We start from the raw sequence: 18,908 nt of genomic DNA on the forward strand, positions 1-18,908 counted from the left end.
TCTGTTTCTTAGGCGTCTTCTAAGTTTATCGTGTGCACTGGGCACTATAGCTTTTTAACTAACCCCGCAGTACGAAGGAGTAATCATATTAGTACAGCAATTTGTGGACCGTAACGAGCGCCGGCGCTCGGCCGTAACCGAACTTTTTTTTTTTTAATAGCCTATATTGTGTCCCACTGCTGGGCAAAGGCCTCCCCTGTCTTTCGCCACTCGTCACGGCTTTGTGCATGTTCCCGCCAGTCGCCACAGAATGAGTCCAGGTCGTTTCGCCATCTCATTTTTGGTCTGCCTCTGCCTCGGGTGATCTGTGGTGCCCAGTCGGTCGCTATTTTGGCCCATCTGTCCGGGTGCATCCGACAGATATGTCCCGCCCAATCCCACCGAACCGAACTATTGAAGCTAAATTGCAATTCGCATGATGACTTTTGTCTCGTGGCGTCAATCGATCTTGTTGTCAAACTGTTCTCATATACCGTAAAGCACGCAAGGTCCACAAGTTTAAAAGTATCAATACCAATCTTATTTTTGATGTTGCCTGCGTCTATTCTTCCTTTTTACCCGACAACGGCAAAATAAAAGGAGGGTTATGATTGCCTTAGAATAAGTGCGAAATTATAATAATATTCACACCTCAACAAACTCATTTTTTTCAATGACAATGAACACATTTGACTCAATGATTTGAGTTAGTTTTGAACCACAGTGGGGAGGTTTTGGACTATTTAGTTGGGTGATTTTTCGGTATTAACAATATCTATATGTTAGTGTCAAATAAACTATACACGTAATCGATGCGGATAAGTCCCGATACACATTTTTTGTGTAATGTTTTAGTCAGGGTCCATTCAATCAATTTTGTTACTTATATACTTAAATAAAGAGCGAGAAGACCGAGCAAGAAGCTCATTTGACTTTGATGTGATTTTAATGACGGTTTCTGAACGACGTTCAAATAGCGTTTGTCCTAATACACAGTTATTGATAGCTATTATCAAATGGTAATTAAGTAGGTACCTATATATGAAGATTTTTGGGACCAACTAAGAGAAATTTAAAATGAAATAGTCACTTAGTATGGGAGTTCTGTACAAAGTGATCTCCTTTTATTTCACGTTACCGTATGCATACGCATACTCATTCAAATCTTAATTAAGTAGGTTACCAATTACATGTTTTTAAATATCTCGCCTCTGCAAAGCAATACCTAATAAAGCTCTAACCTAAAAGTACACAGAAAGTAGTTACGGAGATGTTAGCGTATATGTCAGGTTGACAATGTCAGTGACTCATGGTACGGGTACAGTACGAGGTCGAGTCAGCGAAGCTAAACGTACTGAAATTTTAAAAGCAATTTAAGCGTATGCCGATCATTCGTGTTATCTAAACGGATCGGCTCTCAAGCATCACCTGGCGCCAGGCTACGCTTGGACTTTTTCATAGATTATTAACGATGCGAGCGATATGCCATTTCCGTTATTTAGTTTTGTAATTATTTTTTTAATCTTTACCAGTAAATAAAGTACAGGACTTAATGCCTACCAGTCAACCATCAGGCCAATCATACGTGCATACTTATTAGTCGTAAAAGTTTTGGTGCGGGATTTATACAATTGCTAAAATGTGTTTATCATATCAACTGGAAAACAGATTCCTTTCCGAAGGATCTCCACAATAACCAATAACGCTGTCCTAATTCAACGTTTTCCTGTCAGTCGGTACACATCGCGCCTTTTCTGGCTCGTCTAGTCTTTGAAAATATATAAAGAAAGGACGCTAAGCTCGAAAAAATTCGTACATCGACCCGGCTATTCCTATCTCTTTCGCACGCGCATAATTATACTGCTGTCCCGCTCGCACAGTGGCATTGACATGCATCGTGGCCTGCATCATGTGCAGGATAACAAAATAATTACGGGCGTCCATCTTTTAGAAAATGTAATGGAGTCTTGAATGTTTGAACGGCCTCCTGGACTGACTGAGTCTGGAGCTGGAGTCTGCTTCTCAGATATGCACATCTCTTGTATAATGTTATCTGTGGACTCTCGTGCGATAAAATCTGAAAGCTGATATAACTATGGTACTAACTGCAAATAGCTTCCTATTATGCTCGGTATGATCAGGATAGTGACTTTGCTAAGAAAAATGAATGAAAAGGGTGGTGGTAATTAGACTAGCTTAGAGCTAGTAGTATACAGTTTCATTCATAGGTACCTACACATTGTGCATCAAACATATTTTTGAAAAAATCAAGGAAACACTAATTTAAGCGATCAAAATGACAACCTGTTCGGGCTTGTGGAGAAAAATGTAACAGATTCAATGTCGAAGAAATGTGCTCCCAAAAATAATGTGAGGCTACACATTTGTTTTGACATTACGGCGGCTTGCTGAAACCTGATAATATCAGAAAACGGGACAATGAAAAGATATCAAAAATACTGAGGCCGTGTTTGTGATGTTTGTCGAAAACAATTTTACGATATTTGCAGAAATAGTGATACCTACCTATTTTCGTTTTAGCTCAAATTACACCTCAATTTGTGAAGGTTTCCATTACTTACACGTGTTTGAGGTACGTAGACAGATAAAGGATAGACGTAGTAATTCGAATGCAGTAAAATCATCTTTGTCCGCCAGCCTAGCCATGCCCGTAACTAATCAGATCGTTCCTAATATGTTCCTAATAAAAACAAGCAACAACGGTTGCACTCCGGGAGTGCCGATAGAAGTGAAAACTCACCTCACTATGTTACCGACGCCCGGTAACACGATACATACGTTTAGCGGAGGTTTCTATTTATTTATTACCTATATTATATTATTACCATTCTCATCAAACATCAAACATCAACATTTATTCAGCAAATAGGCCACAAGGGCACTTTTACACGTCAACATGGAATTTACATACAGAAAAAAAAACAATCTACGATTATAAAATACAACTTTCTAAGCCACAAATATAAAGTCAAATTAAAGTATTACATAGAGATGTATGGTCTCTAAATGTCGAATTACTCTCACTTATTCTCAAATAAGATCACACTTTTTCATTGACATGTTTATTTACATACTGCCATGACAACGTCAAATTATTTGAACATAGGTAAAGAGTCTTGAAAAGGAGTCCGCAACATAAATGTCAAATAACATTGAGTTTTTCTTTATTGATTTAAATGCCATTTAAATTATGAGTGGCCACCTTACGGGGCTTACGGTCACGTGATCGCCTTACGCTGTCTCGAGTTTATCATTTTTTCCCCACCTCAAAAAGTGCCCAGCGCCGCTAAAGAAGTTTTCACTTCTAAAATGTCTAGGTATTGCAAGATTATGGTACATTTACAATAGTAACGATGTTACAACGTTTTTATAAGAACAAAAATAAAAAATCTACCATGCAATTAGGGATTGCAATCCGGTCTGGTTTTGAATCCGGCCGGATCCGGCCGGATTTTAGCCTCAATCCGGGGATCCGGCCGGAACCGGCCGGATTGGTATTGCGGATGAAAAATTAGTCCAGTCACGTATTTTATTATGTTTTTTAGCGTTATTATTATTATTATTATATTTTATTTTTATTGATATTTAGGACAACAACAGCCGTAAATAAAAGTTTTACATATGAATGCTTACATAACAGATGGCCAATAACAGTTATCCATAGATTACATTTTACTTAAAATAACGTAAGTAGTATCTAAGTATTGCTTAACATATTAAACATTTAAAAGCTAAAAAAGACAGTGTGCTAGTCATACAAAATGCTCATCATTAATTTAATTATGAGGTTTTGATAATATTCAGATATATAAATGTTAGTTTAGGTTCGTAAACGATTATCATGCAGTTAAATACTAGGTACATGTAGGTATATTTCGTGTTCATGAACATTATACGTTATATGCGCAGTTAAGGATATTTTTCTAATGCGTTAATAAAACGACAGTTTGAGGTTTCATAAATCAACGTTTTTATTACTAAACCACTAAGTCTTATTACAATAATCAGTCTCACAAATTAAAATCTTCTTTTTCTCTTAAAATGTCTATAGCCCCACAACTCCCACAAAAAGGTGCTTTCAATTCTTTGCTTTATTAAGTAGAATAATAATAACAAAATAACATATTCTATTTACTTTAAATTCGACAAAACATTTAACTTCACTGCTGAATGAAGTCTTATACATAAACATTTCTTCATTCTATTTTAAATGCAGTTAACACTTATTATAACTGGGCTATAATGGTTTGTACTAAATTAAACGAAACAACATGTACGTTATATTATCATATAACAACACAATTAATTAAATATAAAACAATTCAGTACTTACTTACGGTGCACGGGAATCTCAACCAACACTACGACGACACATATTTCGTCGGTAAGAGACTGGCGTCAACTAATAAACAAGTTGTTGTGTTGTTGTTTGCAAGCGGGAACGCGGGGAGGGGAGCATTAAAATAGAATTGCGTTCGAATATTGGCGAGAACTTTTAAATTTTAGCAGTGTTTTTAAGCTGTTATTTTATATTTTAGCGCTTTTATTTCTTTTACCGGATCCGGGACCGGATCCGGTGAAATTTGCCGGATCCGGTATGTTAAAAAATGTACCGGATCCGGCCGGATTACCGGATCCGCCGGACCGGATTGCAATCCCTACATGCAATAGGTTCATCTCCTTCATCTCTTCAGTACCTACCTACTAAAGAAAGATAGACCGGTGGACAACGATGTTTTTACTGCATTAACGCAAACGAACTATAGTCCGTTTTAAACTATTATTGAAAGAGATAAATGTTACGTAAGCATTTGCTAAAGCAAGAGGTCGAATAATATCCATCATTATTATATTTATAGTATGTATTTTATAAATATGTGGTAGTTTATATATATTTTATTTATTTTATGTAATTTATAAGTACTTATAGTTTGCTTTTTTTAACTCACTCAATATATTTTCTCTCTCTGCATCAATTGAAGGTATCTCTGTTCGGCCCTATGGTTGACTGGTAGAGAATGCCATTTGGCATTAAGTCCGCCATTTGTACATTGTTGTATATATTTTGTGCAATAAAGTTTAAATAAATAAATAAAATAAATTAGGGCAAATAGGTACCTAGGTATACGCAATTGCGAAGGTAACTTTGCCGTTTTATTAAGATGTAGTTAAAAATAATCAGTTAGAGTAGGCAGTTGTCTTTTCATTCTGCATCCATTTTTATGTAGAAATAATACGTTAGCAAACTTTTTATATCGTATGGTACGACTATTTTGCATTTTTTATAAAGCCCAAAATTCAAAAAGGTGCGTCGCGTATATTCATGAATAGCTCATAGAAATACTGCATTTAAAGGACTGCGAGTTTATAAAAAATACCCGCTCTTTTTGAAATAAACTTACAGAAATATTAATATATGCATATTACTCACAGGCATCGTGGCGTGACGTTCAGTTAGATATTTAGGAGCACTTTGAAAGGAAAAAGTATGTACATTTTTTATTAGGCCTAAGAACGATAAAGTTTATATATAATTCATCTTACCCGATCTTCCGCTTTAAGCCATTCGTCCATTAGCCGAAGCACTCTGCCATTACCCTTCAATCCATCAAACTGGAGTAATCGGGTGTTTAACGTGAGGCCGCACTATACGCCTCGAGCGATCTGTCATACCCATACCTATGGCTCGTATACCTACCTACACGCGGCCACTCTGCACCGCGCTCTGTGAAACTTGTGAAGAAGTTCCTACAATGAAATCGAATATTCAATACTTAATATAATACCAATGCAATGTATTATGACCCTTTGTTCCCGCCAATGGTAATATACAGGGTGGATTTTCTTTTTGGGTCAGTGAGGGCAGCTACCAGATCCCGTGCTGCTACGAGAAAACAATCTTAGAAGACCTTCCCTCGATTTCAAATTAATGAAGATTGGCTTTAACAGATTTTTCTTAATTTGTGGCTTTTTAGTACATTACCGTAAGTTGACCCCAAAGAAACTATTGATACTGGATAGGAATGGAATCGATTGGCATACAAAAATAGCATGTGAAAAATAAAAGTTTTCATTTTCATACAAACTGTATCGGAAATTTTTTTTTGCTTCCATACAAGCTTTTGATCCTCAATAGGAATGGGATCGATTGGCATCAAAAAAAAAGTTTGTCAAAAATTACCTTTTTCTCGCACCCTGTATGTTTTTTCCAAAATCTGTAAAAGCCAATCTTCATTAATTTGAATTCGAGGGAAGGTCTTCTAAGACCGCTTTCTCGTAGCAGCACGGGATCTGGTAGCTGCCCTCACTGACCCAAAAAGAAAATCCACCCTGTATATGTAGGTATTGTAGGCTCGATATCAGGGATGTTGCGGATGCAGATTTTTTGACATCCGTGGATGCGGATGCGGATGCGGATATTTAAAGGCTCACATCCGCGGATGCGGATGCGGATGCGGATGTCAAGATTAGGTACTTAGAAAATGTCAAATATTACATTTTAAGTATTTTTTTATTTAAAAAAACGAAACGTTTAGTATTTGTGCGTGTGCGATATAGGTGCGTTATATTTAATAAACAGTAACTTGGCCGAATTTTCTGGATCTAGACCAGTGGTAGGAACCACTGCGGGGGTAATTACCCCCAGGTTAGGAAACCTGGGGGTAATTACCCCCAGGTTAGGAAACCTGGATTAAGGTTACATTCACATGACGATTGTTGTGCAGCATGGTTATTGTTGCAACGACGGTACCATAGATACAAGTAATATCGATTTTGACATTTGCACCAGTAATGCAGTCTGCAGTAATGTCGCGCTGTGCAATTAATAAGATTGTGGGTACTAGGAGACAATATACAGGATGGCCCATTTAGATCGGTCAGTATGGGAAAGTCTGAAACTATAAGGCATACGAAGATCTGTTCTTAGGAACCATGTCATCGATTTAAATAACAAAAAATAAAAAATAAAATAGGGAACTATAGGTCTATAAATAAATCAATTTGTAGCTATTAGCTAAGTTGCTCTTATGTTTATTATAAGACTGTTTGTTTCTCAATAAAAAAAAAAAAAAAAACTGCATTCATACATTTAAAAAACCTGTACTCAGCTCGGGAATCGAACCCGGACGTTTTGAAAAATAAAACTAAAACTATTTCTATTTGGATATCGATTGTGTAGGTACGTCTTAAGCAGTAAATTTTACTATGAAACATGATGTCTAAAATTAATAAAATTAATTGTTTCATATTCTTTAATTTATTTTAGTAGGTAAGTGTTCGAAATAACCACCGCCTTTTTTTTATTTTGAGTACAGGTTTTTTATAAATGTATGAATGCAGTTTTTCTTCTTATTAAAATCGATGACATGGTTCCTAAGAACAGATCTTCGTATGTCTTATAGTTTCAGACTTTCCCATACTGACCGATCTAAATGGGCCACCCTGTATATAACAGGTATATATACGTACATAGAAAACATCCATACTTAAAGCAGGAATAAACACCCAAATAAATGCCCTTAGCCAGATTCGAACCCGTATCGGGTTCTTCTGCTTCATATATATGATAGGCAGGGTTACTAATTAACGACTAGGCTAGGAGTCCTTCAATCTAATTTCAAAACTAAATTTTTCCTTTTTTCATTTATCGAGTATATTTTACCATATTCCCAGAAAGACCCTGACGACTACCCGACCGGATATCACTCCACATTTTAGCCAATAAAGACCCACCGCATTCTTATCTCCCACGAACACCCGCAAATATATCTAAAAAAATTGATAGTAATTTATATGTTAAACATCGGCCTGAGTGAGATATTCACGTCTGTGAGCTCCTTTTGTATTATTTATAGAGTAGGGGTATGTTTAAAGCCCACCCAGACGTGATAACCTCCCTAATGTTAACTTTAACGTGATTTTCACCATGAAGGGCTACCGCGAAAACCGAATTTAGCAAATTGCGGGCATTTTTCTCTGTCACTCTAATTACGCCTTCATTGGAGTAAAAGAGAAAGATCCCCGCAATTTGCGAAATTCGGTTTTCGCGGTAGCCCCTATGGAAAGCACATGAGGAAGACAATACCGTAGTTGGTTATGCCCATTTTAAAACCAAAACTAAGATTTACTTTTCTATGTTTTGTTGAGGTTTAAAAACTGTACAAAGCCGGATGCATTCCGTAAGTAAAATAATAATAACACAAATAATGAAGAAGAAAATGAATAAAGGAAATATAATAATTATGTTCATTTCCGTTGACTATACCTAGTTATTCCTGCGGTCGTGCCACCTCGAATTTCAAGCATGTTAAACAATATGACTATGTATGTGGATATGGATGAACTACGAGTATTTAGAGGCAATGTTTGATGTAGTTTAGATTAAATTACATAACCAAATTGTCAATTTGGTTAAATATAATTACATGTTCAATCGTTGAAAGCAGTAGGTATTCCTGATGTTCTATACGGTTTAGTTGTAAATTATTGTAGGTGTGCTATTGTAAATTGTTTCATCAATACGAGTATATACATGTGCATTATGTACAAGGACAATAGCAAGAAATTCAGTAGATTTTCGAGTCAATTAGTAAACTCCGGTCCCTCGGTGTCCTTCCGTGATCACAGTTGGTGCAACTCAGGTGAAACGTCGGAATTTAAGGTAAAAACAATGAAACTATATCGCGGTAGACCCGTTTGTGTAATTAAATACGTATGTGTACAAAACGCGAGAGTTTAAAGTGTTAATTATATCAGTTAGGTAACGTTTGACGCAAGTTCTAAACTTTATTCACTCGAGTAAATCACTAGGTTTACTGGGTTTACTAGGCTATAAATTTTCGGTAGGTAGGAAGTCGGTACATCTCAGAGTGCAGTTTAAATTACAGGAAGAGTTGATGCAGGAACTGCATCAACTAATAGAGCTTTAGCGAAGTGTATTCGGAAGCAGACGTTTTTATACAAATATGTATAATTTTCAGTTTAACTAGGAAACAAATCTATTTTTGTTTTAAATATTACTACACTACTATATGAAAACTAGTATCTATGTCAGCTCTCGGAATTAGGTTTCCGAGCAGACCCCAGGCCCATATAAGCCGTCTGAAAATGCCGGGATAATGTTAGGATACTACTGTAAGGTTATTAACTGAAATAAAGTGACCTACGAAGGAAAAGTGACCAAGGTCTCCAGTCCTGCTGAGATCAAACCAGCGTCTTCTGGCTTTTACGGCAGACATCATAACCACTAGGCTACCCAGATCAAGGCGGTACCGGTCGAAATTTCTCGACTATATGCAATCTTTAAAGGCTTACGTTGCCCTTTGGACCGTTCGCTTGGCACTTCATTGCATTTAAATCCTCATAAGCGTCTGCTCAGCTACTTTAACCCTTAATCAAACGGAACACTTTTTATGAGATTTTTGAAAACTAAGAATGGTTTTTAGGTAATTTGGGTGCGTAGATTATAAAAAATATGTATAAAAAAAATTAGTGGGGGAGAAAGGGGGGTTTTGCGGTGGGAAATAATTTCGCGTTATCCGTTACGGAATAGGAAAATATTGAATGAAGTGGGAAATAGTTTCCCATTGTCCGATACGGTTACCAACTTTTTACTAGTTAGTAGCTCACCCCGGCTTTGCTTGGAATTCAAGTATGATTTTTAGTAAAAGTAAAAAAAATTAACATGCAGGCCTTAAATTAAATGAAAGAAGTTGGGAATACAAATGAAAAATTATTATTCAATTTCTCTTGGTCTGACGCCATAGCTTTTATAAGGGAGGTGGGACGTAGAATTAGGGAGAGGACCTCTGATGCTCGCGCGGGTTCGTACCTGGTGCAAAGGCTGGCCATCGCTATCCAACGTGGCAACGCGGCAAGTGTCATGGGCACCTTTGCACCCGGTACAACTCGCGGAGGTATTTTAGATTAAAATATTTCAATATATGTAATTAAGTTATTTTTGTATGATTTTTTATAAACCATTAACCTTTTGTATAATAAATAAAGTTTTCTCTCATTTCTCTATACTAAAAATAAATAAAAATAAAATAAATGAAACAAATAAAAAGAAAATCAAAGAAATAAAAAGGAATTAAAAAAAAAGACAAAAAAGGGCACAATTTTTTTTGTGTAGCAGACTAACGGGCATATATTTTTATATATGGGAACAAATTAAAATTTAGGTAGAGAACACACACTGGGAAATAATTTCCCACTTGATAAAACCTACCAATTTTTTGTAAATCGGAACAAACAATGGGAAATTATTTCCCACTTACTAAAACCTTAAAATCTTGGCTAAATCATATCGTTATCTTCAAACAAAACACAGTCTAGTTTATGATAGTATTCAGTGTATGCACTTACAAGATTTTTTTCCTCACTTAACCTCAAAACACTAAAAAAACTGTTGATATTGCAAAAAAAAATCACGACAACTGACATTGAGTTTGACGTATGGTCACAAATGGCGACCATTAGAAAAGTGTTGCCATTTTTCAAATTCAAAATTTTACTAAGATTTTAAATCTGTATGGTTGGTATCGCTGAGTGCTGCCATTAAAATGATAAAAAATATTTCGTAAATTAGAATAAAGTGGGAAATAATTTCCCGGTATTTGATTAAGGGTTAAGAAAAAAACACAGTTTTTGTAAAAGTAGGTAGGTAGCTGGTACGTGAAATTCTATCCCAGGGGGATAACCAGGCCTTATTGTTGTTGATATATTATGAATTCGGCCGACTATGTTTTCTTTCACCAAATACTGGTTGTAAAATACTAAATGATTTTCTGTAGTTGGTCAACTCATCACTGGTCTGGGTTTGAGTACAGTCGCCATCAGATATATCGGAGCGCCCAAGGTGCTCAAAAATATCTGAACACGCAGTCTAGCGCCTTGACAATAGAGGCGTGTTCAGATATCTGTGAGCGCGTTGGCCGCTTCTGATCCTGGTAATCATGCGTCTACATCATTCAGCTACAGTCAGCAGCAATAGTTGCTAAGCGGGCGAGGTGTTCAAAATGATCTTGACGCGACTTTATTGTTAAGAGAATAAGAGCGTGTCAATGTCAAGGTGATTTTAAACACCTCGCCCGCATAGCAACTTCTGCTGCTGACTGTACCATTAATGCGACGATGATATTTAAATCATATTTAAATTAAACTACCCATTTCTGAATATACCTCGAAAGTGTGACACACGTGCTTAGACTGTAGGATTGGGTCATTCATTTAGATGAATGCAGCATTTTGCTTCAAAAGGTACTTTGGTAAATTTAGTCCTTTTCAGTCTGTTTTACCTCCGCAGCTGATTGCATATCTTATTTGTATATAAATAGCTCGTAATTAAAGATGGAAAAATAACAGTTTATATTCCTGTTTTGTACGTATATATGTATGTTTTTAAGTTGTAGTATGGCAGAAAAATTATTTCTCTCTTCAGTGGCTTGAGACAGTTGAGGCACTCGCTACACTCATGATTTCTTCTTAAACTATTCTAGTATCGTTTGACTTTGCTTTCCTTTTTAATACACTTTTCTAGAAAAATACAGTAGTTTGCTTTATTTTAAAGTACCCGATGTACTTTACGAGAAGTTTCGTGACGAAACGAAAACATTTACGAAAATCTCGAATTGCACCGGCTTTGAATTTTGCATTTTGCATAACAGAGCACTTCGTAGTTTAGATAGGAGGCTTTTAGCTCTTAATGTTAGTGTTTAATCCAGATTTTTTGATAGACTTAAATTTCAGGCACTGAACGTAGGATTCACTCGGGGCTTAAGTAAATGCATTGCATTTTATATATGTTTTTTTATTATGTGTTTTTATCTCATTCATATTACATAGGGATTGTGTTTCAATGTAAAAGTACTGTATTGTGTATTACATGTGTGTGTATTTTACGCTACATAAATATTTGTGGACATATATACGTACACAATAATATATCTGCACAAAGTTATATCCACTTTGCCCCTCCTAATAAACTAATTGTTTGTTTAGTTTAGTTAAACATATTTACATCAGGCTAATAATAAGTAGGTATATTAAAAGTATTTCTTTTTTTCTACCTCAACTAGGAAAATCCTGTATCTCAGGTAGATATTTAGCAAAAGGTAGATTACGAAAAATATAAGAGAAATAAGTACGAGTTTACAATTTAGTTACTTTAATATTATTAAGTTAGTAATTACGGACACTTGTAAATGAACAAAGTATTTCAATTGCGTCTTATCTCTTCTTTGATACACTGAAAGAAATGTCTACATAACAGTAACAAAATACTGTGTTACCTTACACAAAAAATGGGACTTACGAACTATGTGTTACCTGTTACAGGATGGGTTTTAGGTTTACATATTTTTTTTCTTAAATTAAATTATTTTTTAAATTACTCAATTGATTCGGCAATTTCTATTTCAGTGTAGCGAAATCATAATTCTAGGAGTTCTTTACTAACGGTTTAGACTTTGTGAATCTATGTCCATTACCAATAAACACTATCAAAACGCAAGTTTTTATGAACGCCACACGATCAGTCATTCGTGAGAACTTTCCCATATGGTGCAGGTTTAGGCAACAGTGCGTAGTTGCTATTCAAGAAATCGTAGACCCCAAGATCGATCGCTGCCTGAATATTTACTGGCAGATTAAGCTGGATGTATATTTATAAACAAATTTAAATATACATACATACATAGGTAGGTACGTGTCGCACGGCTTTTTCTTCAATCATGGCCAAATACGCAGCCTAGACAATTTAGTTTGACTTTGAACATCTCAAGCTAGTTATGACGGGCATCACGCAACCTTAAAACACCCATTTAGATTCCACCGGGTGCCAACATCACCAAACTTGTAACACTCGTTACCAAGTTCCGAGCACTCATAAACTTAATAGCAATTATTACAACGCCCTGTTTACACCAAAATAAAGCGATCCCGGCATTTATTTCACCGTAATTTACTCCAAATTTTGTTTTTAAGCTGCTATTAAATCCCGCGGAGCGAAAATTGATACTAGCTGGAAACACTGTGGTCCTGATGGCCCGCCAGTTTTGTTAATGACTAGTCATAATTATAAAGGGTGTTTTTTTTCCGCAAAGTGGAAATTTAAACATCTTTTAGCTCCGTGAAGTTAATCCGGTAAATTGCGAAGTTAAATCGTTAAGTTACGAACGCTTTTGAGTGGGAATAATAAATTGGTTTGTATTGCAACTTGTTTGCGTTTGATTCGTTTTGCTTAATTTGCATGATAATGAATGTCGAATTGATGCTGGCACGTGGGTTACTAACAAAATACGATGAAATTAGAATTACAAATGCAACCTTCTTTTTCATTTAAAGACTGTGCTACGTATTAGTGTGTATCAAGATTGCTTAAGGGTACAAATGCTAACAGAGTTTTTTATAGTACCTCCCTCTCCCTTCAGCATAAGCACCTCTATGCAGGGGGATAATTTTATCTCTTCAGCTGACTGTACCTACCTTTCAGTGACTTAATGAGTAATGTAATACTTTAGTCTGATTTGATATTTGCGGCTTAGATGTATTTTATAATTGTTGATGTGTTTTTTTTGCTTGTACCTATGTAAATTCCACGTTGACGTGTAAAAGTGCCCTTGTGGCCTATTTGCTGAATAAATATTGATGTTTGATGTTTGACCTTATTCTGTCGATTCAAATCATTATTTGTCTTAAAGTGCACAGAATAATCTTCTAGAAATATTTAAAGTTTGGTCAGTATTTCGGTCAGTAAAGCTGTTCTTTTCCACAATGAGAGCAGCCTTAGAAGCTTCAAAGAGAGTATTTTCGTGGTAAAGCTTCATTCTGGGCAGTACTTGATTACACGACTCGAGCTCGAGCCACGGTTGATAATAGTCTCGTACCACAGACTACCTTCGAACGAGACTCCACATATGGCATTTTCTTTATCACTACGTAGTTTAACCTCCTAAGGCCAGGCCATAATAAACATCTAAAATTAGCCACTGAAATTTGAACCTAAATTGTAGGAAATAGAGTTGATTTTGCGTTGTTTGAAAATTGAACGAAACAAAGCAAGAGCGACTCTGTTCCAATTCAACATGGTTTAAATTACATCGAACTGAATAGGTTCTATAGGTAGAACCTTGGGCCTTAGGAGGATAAAACAAAGTCACTTCCCGCTGTCTGTCTGTCCCTATGTATGCTTAGGCCCTTCTCTCACGAGACTATTCAAAAGCTACGCGACTGAGATGCAAACCATGATCGCCTACTGGTATGCTAGGTACTCGTTTCCGCACACGGTGCTACGCAAATGAGACTATTTTGTATCATTTGCGGAACAACATTCGTACGACAATGTCTAGTGACTCCAGCGATGAAGACAATTTTCTTCTCTATTCTCAATCTGGGGGCACGGTAGTGCCCCCGCCAAGTCGACCGCGAAGCAAACACTGCCGTACCATCCTTTACTGGAACCATTTCGCCGCATTTTCAGGCCCCTATTTGAGAACCTCTGTATAAGACCAGAACGCAGAAATTTTCGTCATCCAGTAAGCTATAATCACATACTTAAAATCCAAAATTTCAAGTGTGTAGGTCATTTAGTTCCGAAGTTAAGCGAAAGCAAAGTTTCGCATTTATGACACTCACTCACTCACTCGCTCATGATCATCAGAATGGAACTAGTACTTCCTATAAACTCAGAGAGCTGAAATTTGGTACAGAGTTAGGGTTTAATGGCCACATAATGGGAAAACTTAAAAATATTGCAATATCAGTCACGTTTTAAGGATCTAAGAACTGCATAAGTAAGTTTGTAATCCCATATATGTGCAAATAAATGATTATGATTATAAATATATGATATTACAAAGTTACTGTCAGGTAAAGTAAAGGTACACTACGATGTACGATGTGAGTATGAATGAAGATATGTTTAGTTATGATATGTGTATACATAGTATGGGTATGAGTACCCGAAAAGAAGGACTGCCTACAAAAAGAGATGAGATCCCATCAAAAACATTACATGTAAAAAGGTGCAAGTCTCGCAACGGTTTTACTACAAAAAAGTTTTGAGATGTAATGTGAAACCAAGTCGGTTATTTTAATCAGTGCCAGGGGGTGTTAAAATCGTATCAATAAGATATCTTTAATTTGTAATACATATAATGACTTGGCAATCGCACATAATGCTTTACTCGTACCGTACTCGTAAATTTAATATGTGTATTGCTCAAACTGCAATTAGCGCTAGCGGTAGGTTCAATTAGAATTATTTTTAATAGGTGACAATGATCCTTTTGACATTATGCAGCCGTGCGATGGCCAAGTCATTATACGTATTACAAATTAAAGATATCTTATTGATACGGTTTTAACACCCCCTGGTAGTGATGGGTAGGACATCAATTTAAAATGAGTTTGTATGAGTACCTCATTTTCTAAAATGAGGTGTTACAATGTCTTACTTCAAATGAGGTGAGGTAAAGGATTACTGTTTCTAAGCAAGCTTCGTAAATGCCTGTTTGAGAGCGCGTACCGCGAACCAAGTTCGTCATGTGGCGTCCCTGTCACACTTACCTACGAATTTACAAGTGCGACAGAGAAGCAACACATCGAACTTCCTTTTAGTGACTGATTTCTCGCGCCATTTTGACAAGTAAGAAAGGATCAAAAAGGCGTAAGATGTATGACAGCTTGCAGCGCTTACGCTTGTTGTCTTTCGTGTTTAATTGTTAACGTATTTTCGGTGGTGACGCGAAGCGATATTGAAGTACGTTGCGTGTCTGTCTCACTCCCTCTTTGGGTATTTCTAATTCATTGTTTCATTTTGAAAGGATTTTTGAGGGGTTCATGTCACAGAGAGGCGGTGAGTGGTACAAACTCAACGCATTTCTCGGTGGACCTTTTGTCGTTGCAATAAGGTTTGTAGTTCGGCAGTTGACAGTGTGGACCATTATTCGTTTCTTCATTTGAGACATTTGAGTTACGAGTGTCGGCGAGCAGGCGAGCACCTAACGCCTCGCGCGATCCAGGGACTGGCAGGGACTCTCTTGCGAGTTTTGAGGAGTGTATGAGTTTTGAGGGTCGCGAGACTCGCGAGTGAATTAGAACGGATAAGCGTTTTTTGAAATTTGAAGTATGTGAATGATTTGTGTGGCAAGAGGTGTTTGTGATGCGCGCGAGTAAATGAGTAAAATGAATAGAGGAGTGAAGTAAGACATTTTTGCGGTACGAAGTACTGCGACAAATTAACAAAATGAGTGGTACAAATGAGGTGCCTCACGAGTGAGCGACTCAACACTACCCCCTGGCACTGATTAAAATAACCGACTTGGTTTCACATTACATCTCAAAACTTTTTTGTAGTAAAACCGTTGCGAGACTTGCACCTTTTTACATGTAATGTTTTCTTTCTTTCTTCGTCTAATTATTGTGTAGGTATACATTTAATTGAAATAAAAATATAATTCCTGACCTGTCAAATTGATTTTTTGTCCAATCTCAAGCCACGCCTTTTCTGTCACATCTTTTCTTACATAATCAGGCAACTTATAATTATATAAACATGGTTATTTTCCACCTCTTGAACGAAATTTATATTAAAAACTTGTTCCGCCGCCATCTTGAGTATACAACGCGTATACGACTCGAGTCGCGTGCGACCAGCAAGACAGTAGCGTGCGACTCAAGTGCGACTGATATCAAACGCGTCGTCGACGCGTCTCGTCGTGTGCGAAACATAGGAAATAAATATGGCGGGTACTCACAAGCGACGCGTAGGATACGCGTACGAAACACAAATCGCTTGAGAGTAGCCTCGTGAGAGAAGGGCCTTAGATCTTTAAAACTACGCAACGCAACGTTTTTTTTTAATAGATAGAATGATTTAAGAGGAAGGTTTATGTATAATTTGATTAATTTGTTAACCCGTGCGAAGCCGGGGCGGGTCGCTAGTTACCTGTAGAATTTAGACCGCTGCCACCGCAGGTCAGTCACATTTTATTACACCGTTGTATAACTCCGAGATTGTTAACTTTTGTGTTTTACATTAAATACTTCTATTGTGTAATAACGAACGTGGATGCAGTTGAAGTGTTAAATGAATTTGGAAATGTGTAGTAACTGCGAGTTGACTTAATGGTCCATCTGTTAGATAAGTAATCTATGGCCTCGCATGGAAAGTAAAACACAGAAGAGGTGCCTGATTGGAAAGCTTCAAAAAGGGTTTCTGTAAATGGAATTATTAAATGGTATTTTACTGGACGCCCAAAATGTCAAAAAATTTGGACACAGCATTGCTGCTGTCCGTGTTTTTACGCTCTAAAGTAGTCTAAAGAACTACCTTAACGATTAACTGACTAGTACCATATATACCAGATATATGTTCCCTAAATCTTCATGCCAAGTTTAATGTTATTTAAGCATGTCGTTTTAAAATGAGAGCGTAACTTCGATTGTATGGGAGCGATTTTTATGGCGGCGGGTTTGCGTGACTATTAAGTTTCGGTTGGTTTTTAGGGTTCCGTACCTCAAAAGGAAAAAACGGAACCCTTAGAGGATCACTCGTGCGTCTGTCTGTCTGTCTGTCCGACCATTCCCCCCCCCCCCTTTATCGCCGAAACTACTGGGTCAAAATTTTTGAAAAAATACACAAAATAGTTCTTTACCTTTACAAAATAAATGACAGGAAGACCTATCAGAAAATGTGCAGTCAAGCGTCAGTCGGACTTAATGTACGGAACCCTTGGAACGCGACGCGAGTCCGACTCGCACTTGGCCGGTTTTTTCTAAAAGCAATTGTTACTTGGCTAGGCCCCTGACATCCCGTCTGAGTTAAATACAAATGTATCTCTGTATGTACCCACTGAAAGCAATATGTTTACAACTTAAGGCCGGATGGAACGCGTCTCCAACTCTGTCGCCTTCCTTTAGTCTTTATGATTAATGACACAATATTTTTCATTGGAACAGCTGGTCCGTATTTTTTCCCACTTTCAAGTTTTCTGTACCGTGACGCGCGCCTATTAGTCATGCTCTGAAAAGGTTCCGATGTGGATTTTTCATGTTATTTTTGATTTATATCATTCTTGGTGACGCTTGTTTGGGTGATAATTTAGACAGATAGCGGCCTCGTAAGTAATTAATCGAAGAAAAACAACTATCAATTAACCCTTTACCGCAAACGAAGCCATATAAGAGAGAGCTATTAAAGTTCAAATTTAAACAATAATAATATTTATCTAGACTTGATGGCTGCCTCTTTAGGAATGCCCATGAACACACCCGTTCCATCTGACAGCGAGATCGATTCTAAATTTAGCTGCTAGCCAGTGACCAAAAAGCTGTAAAGATATATGTTTAAACATATATTTTTTTATTACATGTAGTAAGGGCTTAAGATGGCGAAAAAGAAGTATTTACTGAAGATCTAATGGGTCAAAGATCAAAACAAAAATAAAAATGCGTGATGATCAGGTGACGAGGCCAAAAATCTAAATGGGGACGTGTGGGGACCGGCCCAACGTAGACATTCACAAGTCATAGAATGTATAATGCTATAGTATCCTTGTTTCTAGGAATAGAGACAGAGATTTCAGCGGACTCCCCGTGGTGGGAACTTAATGTTGGAACCGTTTTTGTATAATAGGTAGTCTCCCATTTTCTCTACACTTCGCACAGTAAGAACGAAACGATACTGTCGCGACACTCTTGTGCTAAGCATATAAGTACAGTCATTATTATGTAACAGGTTTCATAAACGTTGGTTATATAATTTTACCAGTGCAGCTTAATTCAATTTAGAAATATGCCAACTCCCCTACTGCTAAGTAGCTAGACTTTTTTTTTAACTTTATGGCACAGCAGGTAGGTACAAAAGGCGGAGTTCCCTTTCTAAGAAAATTCGTTTGTTAACT

The sequence above is a fragment of the Cydia amplana genome, chromosome 1 (genome assembly GCF_948474715.1).
Source record: "Cydia amplana chromosome 1, ilCydAmpl1.1, whole genome shotgun sequence".
Classification (NCBI taxonomy): domain Eukaryota; kingdom Metazoa; phylum Arthropoda; class Insecta; order Lepidoptera; family Tortricidae; genus Cydia; species Cydia amplana.